The following is a 7507-nucleotide window of genomic DNA, read 5'->3' on the forward strand; positions in this document are numbered from 1 at the left end:
TCATTTGAAATGCACAGTGTAAATACATAACAGTTAACTCATAGACATTAAATGATACACACATGTCAAGTAATAACAAGAATGCTTTCCTTAGAACCCGAAACATTGACAAGGGAATTGTTGTGTCATAGATTTTTTTAAATAGAAGTAAGCCTTTATTTCCATGTGTCTCAAATTAAGCTGGCTGAGTTGATTGCTTTGGCTGGATTAGTCAAAGAGACTAAATCCAATATCTTTATCTGATTCCTCAGTGTCCTCCTTGGTGTTAGCCTTGTTTGGGGCTGCAGCAACAGCAAAAACAACAGTGGTGGCTGTAGCTACAGGCGCAGATGGATCAGCCAAGAAGGCCTTGATCTTTTCAGCAAGTGGGAAGGTATATTTAGTCTCCACAGACAAAGCCAGGACCAGCTTGTACCCATTGATAATAGAGTGCAGCACCGAGGTAACAGTCAGGTAAATAATCCGCAAACATGGGCAACATTTCAGACACCCTCTAGAAAGCATAACTGCAGTCTGCTCTGTATTGTGCAAGCACTCCTGGCTTGTGACTGCTACCATCCAAACTTGCTGGATGATCAACCAAAAGGAGAAGGGGGAGATGCCGGCCCTGTTCAGCAGTATGGATTCACTGGCTCCTGCTTTGTCTCCAGTTTTTATCAGTGGTACATCACTTAAAATTTCAATGGTACTTCTGAAGATCTTAATGGTGCCACCCAAAGCCTGGAAGAAAGAACTCCCTAAACCTGTGCTCTGGGCTAGCACAGTGACTTCACACAAGGTGATGGTAACAACGTTGTAACAACACCCTATTAGCCAGCAGCATGTCCCTAATTTCAGTGAGGTCCTCCTCAGTGAACACAAAGCCCACATTCTCCTGGATATGAGGCAGCAGTTTATCCCAAGATGGGTTGTTTTCCGGATGTCCCCGATGGCCTTGGTGTTCTTTCCTGTCAGCACCACAACTTTCCCTCACAGGGACACACAGATCTGCTGCATCTGCTTGGAGCAAAAATTGTCTGCTAGTACAATGAAGCATTTTTGACTAATCATCAAGAAATCGGATGATCCTATGAAAGTAGCTGGACTTCCAGGTCGCCCTGTTTTCACTGGGCATCAAGGCAGTGCATCAGGGATTGTCACTCAGAGTTTAAAGACGATGTCACTCTAATGAGATGCTAAGCAAGAAAAGGGGTCATTAGGATTTTTTAAGGCTGACATAGCCTGAAATGGATTAGCAGTTATGTGGAGAGAGAGAGAGAGAGAGAGAGAGAGAGAGAGAGAGAGAGAGAGAGAGAGAGAGAGAGAGAACCCTGTATTTGTAAAAGCAGTTCTACTGACAGAAGCCTGTATGGTCTCAAAGCTTGTCATTTGATGGTTCATGAGTAAGGCTGGGGAAGAACAAAGACATCTTCCACAGTAGATACGACTTTTATGGCTCTATGTGTCCAGTAAGGAGCTTCAGCTGCATTGAAATGGAGCACACATAGCAAGAAAATTTGAGGCATCAGAAAAGAAACAGTTCATGCACACACACATCACTGGGAAAGTCACTGGATCTGAAATTTACTTGCTCATCTCTATCTGCAATTGTGATATATAGAGAATTTAAAAAACTACTTTGATCAATTTATAATTAATAAAAATATTGAAAAATGAGACCTTATTTCCATATCAAAAACTTTTAATATGGATTATTCTTTGGGATGTTACCAAAAAGACAAAAGTTGAATAACATATATCTCATAATTTTCCCAGATTTTTAAAATATGGACTTTGGCATGTAGGGACACATATGTGACTTGACTGAAGACACTGAAACATGTTGAAGGATGGTACTTGTCATACTTAAAAATCTGTATTCTAAGTATGCAACCATATAGCTATTGGATACCGGGCCTTGATATCATTTTTCTAGTGAAAAGAAAAAGAAGCTACTTTATATAGAAAATGTGATTTTATTTCTAGAGAAAACTTTAGAAGTATTCATGCACTTACTATAATTCACTATGAACTTTTCTATCTGTGATACCTTTCAGGAATAAGGTTGCTTTGCCAGGCAGTGGTGTTGTGCACTTTTAATCACAGCACTTGGCAGGTAGAGGCAAGTGCATCTCTGAGTTTGAGGATAGACTGGTCTACATAGCTAGGTCCAGGGCAGCCTGGGATACCCAGAGAACCTCAAAAGAATAAAAGAAAAGAAATAATAAACCTGCTTGCTTGTAGAACTGTTGAGCCTTATTTTTGATTGATATGCTGAGATGTGAGTATTTGTATCTACTACTTACAGTTTTTTTTCTTCAAATCTTAAGAGTCAGAATTAACTGTGCACAGTGATTGACACACACCTTTAATCCCAGCACCAGGGAGGCCAAGGCAGGAGGATCTCTTCAAGTTCGAGGCTAGACTGGTCTACAGAATGAGTTCTAGGAGGTTGAGGCAGGAGGATTGACAGTTTGAGGCCAGTATTAAAACTCAAATCACAAATAAGGCCTCACACAGTTATAGTGGGAGACTTCAACACCCCACTCTCACCATTAAAAAGGACCACCAGACAGAAACTTAACAAAGAGACAAAGGAACTAACAGAAGTTATGACCCAATTGGGATTAACAGATATTTATAGAACTTTCTGTCCGAACACAAAAGAATATACCTTCTTTTCAGCATCACATGGAACCTTCTCAAAAATAGACCACATTCTCGGCAACATAGCAAAACTCAACAGGTACAAAAAATTGGAATAATCCCCTGTGTCTTATTAGATCACCAGGCTTTAAAGATAGAAATAAAAAACACATCAAAGTTCAAAAACCTACCAACTCATGAAAATTGAACAACACGAATTTGCAGCATTCCTGGGTCAAGGAAGAAATAAAGAAAGAAATTAAAGATTTCCTAGAATTCAATGAAAATGTTGACACAACATACCCAAATTTATGGGACACTTTGAAAGCAGTACTAAGAGTAAAGTTCATAGCTCTAAGTGCTCACATGAAGAAACTAGAGAATAGCCACACCAGAGATCTGACATCACACTATAGGAAAAAAAGGAAGCAAATTCACCCCGGAGGAGCAGACGCCAGGAAATAATCAAACTGAGGGCAGAAATCAATAAAGTTGAAACAAAGAAAACAATTCAAAGAATCATAACAAAGAGTTGGGTCTTTGAGAAAATCAACAAAACAGACAAACTGTTATCCAAATTAATCAAAAGGCAGAAAGAGATCATGCAAATTAACAAAATCAGAAATGAAAAGGGGGACATAACAATGGACACTGAAGAAATCCAGAGAATCTTCAGGTCATACTTTGAAAACCTGTACTCCATAAAGTTGGAAAATTTAAAGGAAATGGACAATTTTCTGGACAGTTATCACTTACCAAAATTGAATCAAGAACAGATAAGCAACTTAAACAGACCTATTACCACTATGGAAATAGAAGCAGTCATCAAAAGTCTCCCAACCAAAAAAAGCTCAGGGCCAGATGGATTCACTGCAGAATTCTACCAGAAATTCAAAGAAGTGCTAATACCAATACTCCTCAAATTGTTCCACAAAATAGAAGCAGAAGGGACATTGCCAAACTCTTTTTATGAGGCTACAATAACCTTGATACCCAAGCCACACAAAGACACAACTAAGAAAGAGAACTACAGACCAATATCCATCATGAACATTGATGCAAAAATACTCAATAAAATCCTAGCAAATCGAATACAAGATCATATCAGAGAAATCATCGACCATGATCAACTAAGCTTCATCCCAGGGATGCAAGGATGGTTCAACATAGGAAAATCCATCAATGTAATCCACCATATAAACAGACTGATAAAGGAAAACCACACGATCATCTCACTAGATGTGAAAAAGCCTTTGGCAAAATCCAACACCCCTTCATGATAAAGGTCTTGGAGAGATCAGGGATAACAGGAACATACCTAAACATAATAAAGGCAATATACAGCAAACCAACAGCCAACATTAAACTAAATGTAGAGAAACTCAACATGATTCCCCCAAATTGGGAACAAGACAAGGCTGTCCACTCTCTCCATACTCTTCAATATTGTCCTTGAAGTTCTAGCTAGAGCAATAAGACAACAAAAGGAGATCAAGTGAATACAAATCGGAAAGGAAGAAGTCAAACTCTCACTATTTGCAGATGATACGATAGTCTACATTAGTGACCCGAAAAACTCTAGCAGGGAACTCCTACAGCTGATAAACACCTTCAGGAAAGTGGCAGGATACAAGATTAACTCCAAAAAATCCATAGCCCTACTATACACCGATGACACATTGGTGGAGAAAGAAATCAGAGAAACATCACCCTTTACAATTGCCACAAACAATATAAAGTACTTTGGGGTAACACTAACCAAAAATGTGAAAGTCCTGTACCATAAGAATTTCGAGTCTCTAATGAAAGAAATTAAAGAAGATACCAGAAAATGGAAAGATCTGCCATGTTCTTGGATAGGTAGGATCAACATAGTAAAAATGGCAATCTTGCCAAAAGCAATCTACGGTTTCAATGCAATCCCCATCAAAATCCCAATGCAATTCTTCACAGACCTTGAAAGAACATTTGTCAACTTTATATGGAGAAACAAAAGACCCAGGATAGCCAAAACATCCCTATACAATAAAAGAACTTCAGGAGGCATCACCATCCCTGACTTCAAGCTCTATTACAGAGCTATTGTCCTGAAAACAGCTTGGTATTGGCACAAAAATAGACAGGTAGACCAATGGAATACAATTGAAAACCCTGATATTACCCCACACATCTATGAACACCTGATTTTTGACAAACAATCCAAATTTATACGATGGAACAAAGAGAACATCTTCAACAAATGGTGCTGGCATAACTGGTTGCAGACATGTAGAAGACTGCAATTAGACCCAAGCCTATCGCCTTGCACAAAACTTAAGTCAAAATGGATCAAAGATCTCAACATAAATCCAGCTACACTGAACCTATTAGAAGACAAAGTGGGAAATACCCTTGAATTAATCGGTACAGGAGACTGCTTCCTGAACATTACACCAGTAGCACAGACACTGAGGTCAACAATTGATAAATGGGACCTCCTGAAACTGAGAAGCTTCTGTAAGGCAAAGGAGACAGTCAGCAAGACAAAAACAGCAGCCCACAGACTGGGAAAAGATATTCACCAACCCCACATCTGACAGAGGGCTGACCTCCAAAATACATAAAGAACTCAAGAAGCTAGCCCCCCAAACACCAAACAATCCAATTAAAAAGTGGGGTACAGAACTAAATAGACAATTCTCAATAGAGGAATCTAAAATGGCTGAAAGACACACGAGAAAGTGTTCAATATCCTTAGTCATCAGGGAAATGCAAACCAAAACAAGTCTGAGATACCATTTTACTCCTGTCGGAATGGCTAAAATCAAAAATACCAATGACAGTTTATGCTGGAGAGGATGTGGAGAAAGTAAAACCCCCACCTCCGCTGCTGGTGGGAGTGCCAACTTGTACAGCCACTGTGGAAATCAGTAGGGTGACTCCTCAAGAAAATGGGAATGAGACTACCACAAGATCCAGAAATTCCACTCCTAGTCATATACCCAAAAGAAGCTCATTCATATAACAAGGACATATGTTCAACCATGTTCATAGCAGCATTTATTTGTAATAGCCAGAAACTGGAAGCAGCCTAGATGCCCCTCAACCGAAGAATGGATAGAGAAATTGTGGTACATCTACACAATGGAGTACTACTCAGCAGAAAAAAAACAAAGGAATCTTGAAATTTGCAGGAAAATGGATGGAACTCGAAGAAACCATTCTGAGCGAGGTAACCCAATCACAAAAGACAAACATGATATGTACTCACTCATATGTGGACCTGCTTTATTATACACAGTAGTAACCATGCTTTATCAGAGCTGTTTTTAATGATGTTGCTCAGAATGGTTTCCTCCCAGATGATGACTGAGAAGCTAATTATAAAAAAAATGGGGCCAAGTACCACAAGAGTAACAGAACTTCGCTGTTTTCTGGGATTTTGTTTTTTACTTTTTTGTTGTTGTTGTTTGTTTGTTTGTATGTTTGATTTTTTAATGGAGTGTGCTGGATGTCTCTACAATTTTATTCAAATGACTGCAGAACCTGGAAAAGCTATTACTGCTATTGATGCAAAACATATTGCCATTATTGCTCTATCTATCTATCTATCTATCTATCTATCTATCTATCTATCTATTTATGCTAATTGAAACTCAAATATGTGATGAATCCAAGGTGTTTCAGTGAGTGCTCACCTGTGCATGCAAATTTGATTTCATCTTTAGTAAGTAGTAAAGTTATATGCTTGCCAAAAAAATAAGTGACACACTGGAAGACAAATGTCACACAATTTCAATTGTATGTGTAACCTAGAAATGATGAACTTATGGGAACAGAGAGCAGAATTGTGGCTATTACGCTTCAATGTGGGTCTTTTAACAATGGGGAAACGATTGGTTTAAGGATATAAAACTGCAGTTGGACAAGAGGCATGGACTCTGTGAAGTCTTGAGGTCTACTAAGAGCATGATAAGTATGGTTAATAACAATATGCTATATTTTAAAAGTTGTGAGATAGTACACTGTAAGTGTTCTCAAAACAAAAATGATGAATATGTGTGATATAACATGTTAATTGGTTTAATTTAGCCATGCCATTGTGAACATGCTGTATTGTGTATCATAATTGTGCACAACTTTATTTATGAGCTAAATAAATGAATGAAAAAATACACAACAAACAAACAAGAAGAAGATGAACATGAAGAGAAGGTTGCTTTTCTTTCAGTCATGTAAACATCTCAATGTGAAGTCTCTATCCTTACAATAAATATGTTTGGAAAGGACCACTTTAAAGTCATGCTTTTTGTGTACAGTTCCACTTTCAGAATATGATGCTTAGGATCCCTTTTCAGTTCCATATTTAAAAATGAAAAGATGAAAACATATAAAACAAGACACTCAAATTTCTCATTTTTAAAGTAGCATTCATCATAACCTCTTGGCTTTTCTTTTATTCTTGGAGGTTTTAATAAGTATATTTAGGGGAGCTAGAGAGTTGGCTCAGGGGTTAAAAGTATTTTTTGCTCATCCAGAGGACCCGAGTTGGATTTCAGTACTCACATCTGGAAACTCACAATTGCCCAATGTTTTAACTCCTGGGGATCCAACACCTCTGGCCTCCACAGGCACCTGCATTCATCCACACATATCCACATATATATACTCACACATGCATCTAATGGAAATACATTATTTTAAAAAGTGTATTTAGAGACATAATAATCAGTAATAGTCAGTTGAGCCTTTGTATTAAAAATGCTAATATTTCAGTTACAAAAATTAATAAATCTATGTGATAGTATTTCAGAACACAACAGGAAAGTTGTCCTTTGAAATATTATATAATGCAAAAATCAAACAGTTTGAGGCTATTGGTTTAGATAAGCTCTTAAATATG

At 37.9% G+C, this 7507-nt stretch overlaps 1 pseudogene; it reads right to left on the reverse strand.

Annotated features, from left to right (window-relative positions):
* Positions 1–207: 207 nt before the first annotated feature.
* On the reverse strand, positions 208–1114 carry LOC100775041 (annotated as a pseudogene).
* Between the last annotated feature and the right edge of the window lie 6393 nt (positions 1115–7507).

This window comes from Cricetulus griseus, chromosome 2 (assembly GCF_003668045.3).
Source record: "Cricetulus griseus strain 17A/GY chromosome 2, alternate assembly CriGri-PICRH-1.0, whole genome shotgun sequence".
NCBI classification, from domain to species: domain Eukaryota; kingdom Metazoa; phylum Chordata; class Mammalia; order Rodentia; family Cricetidae; genus Cricetulus; species Cricetulus griseus.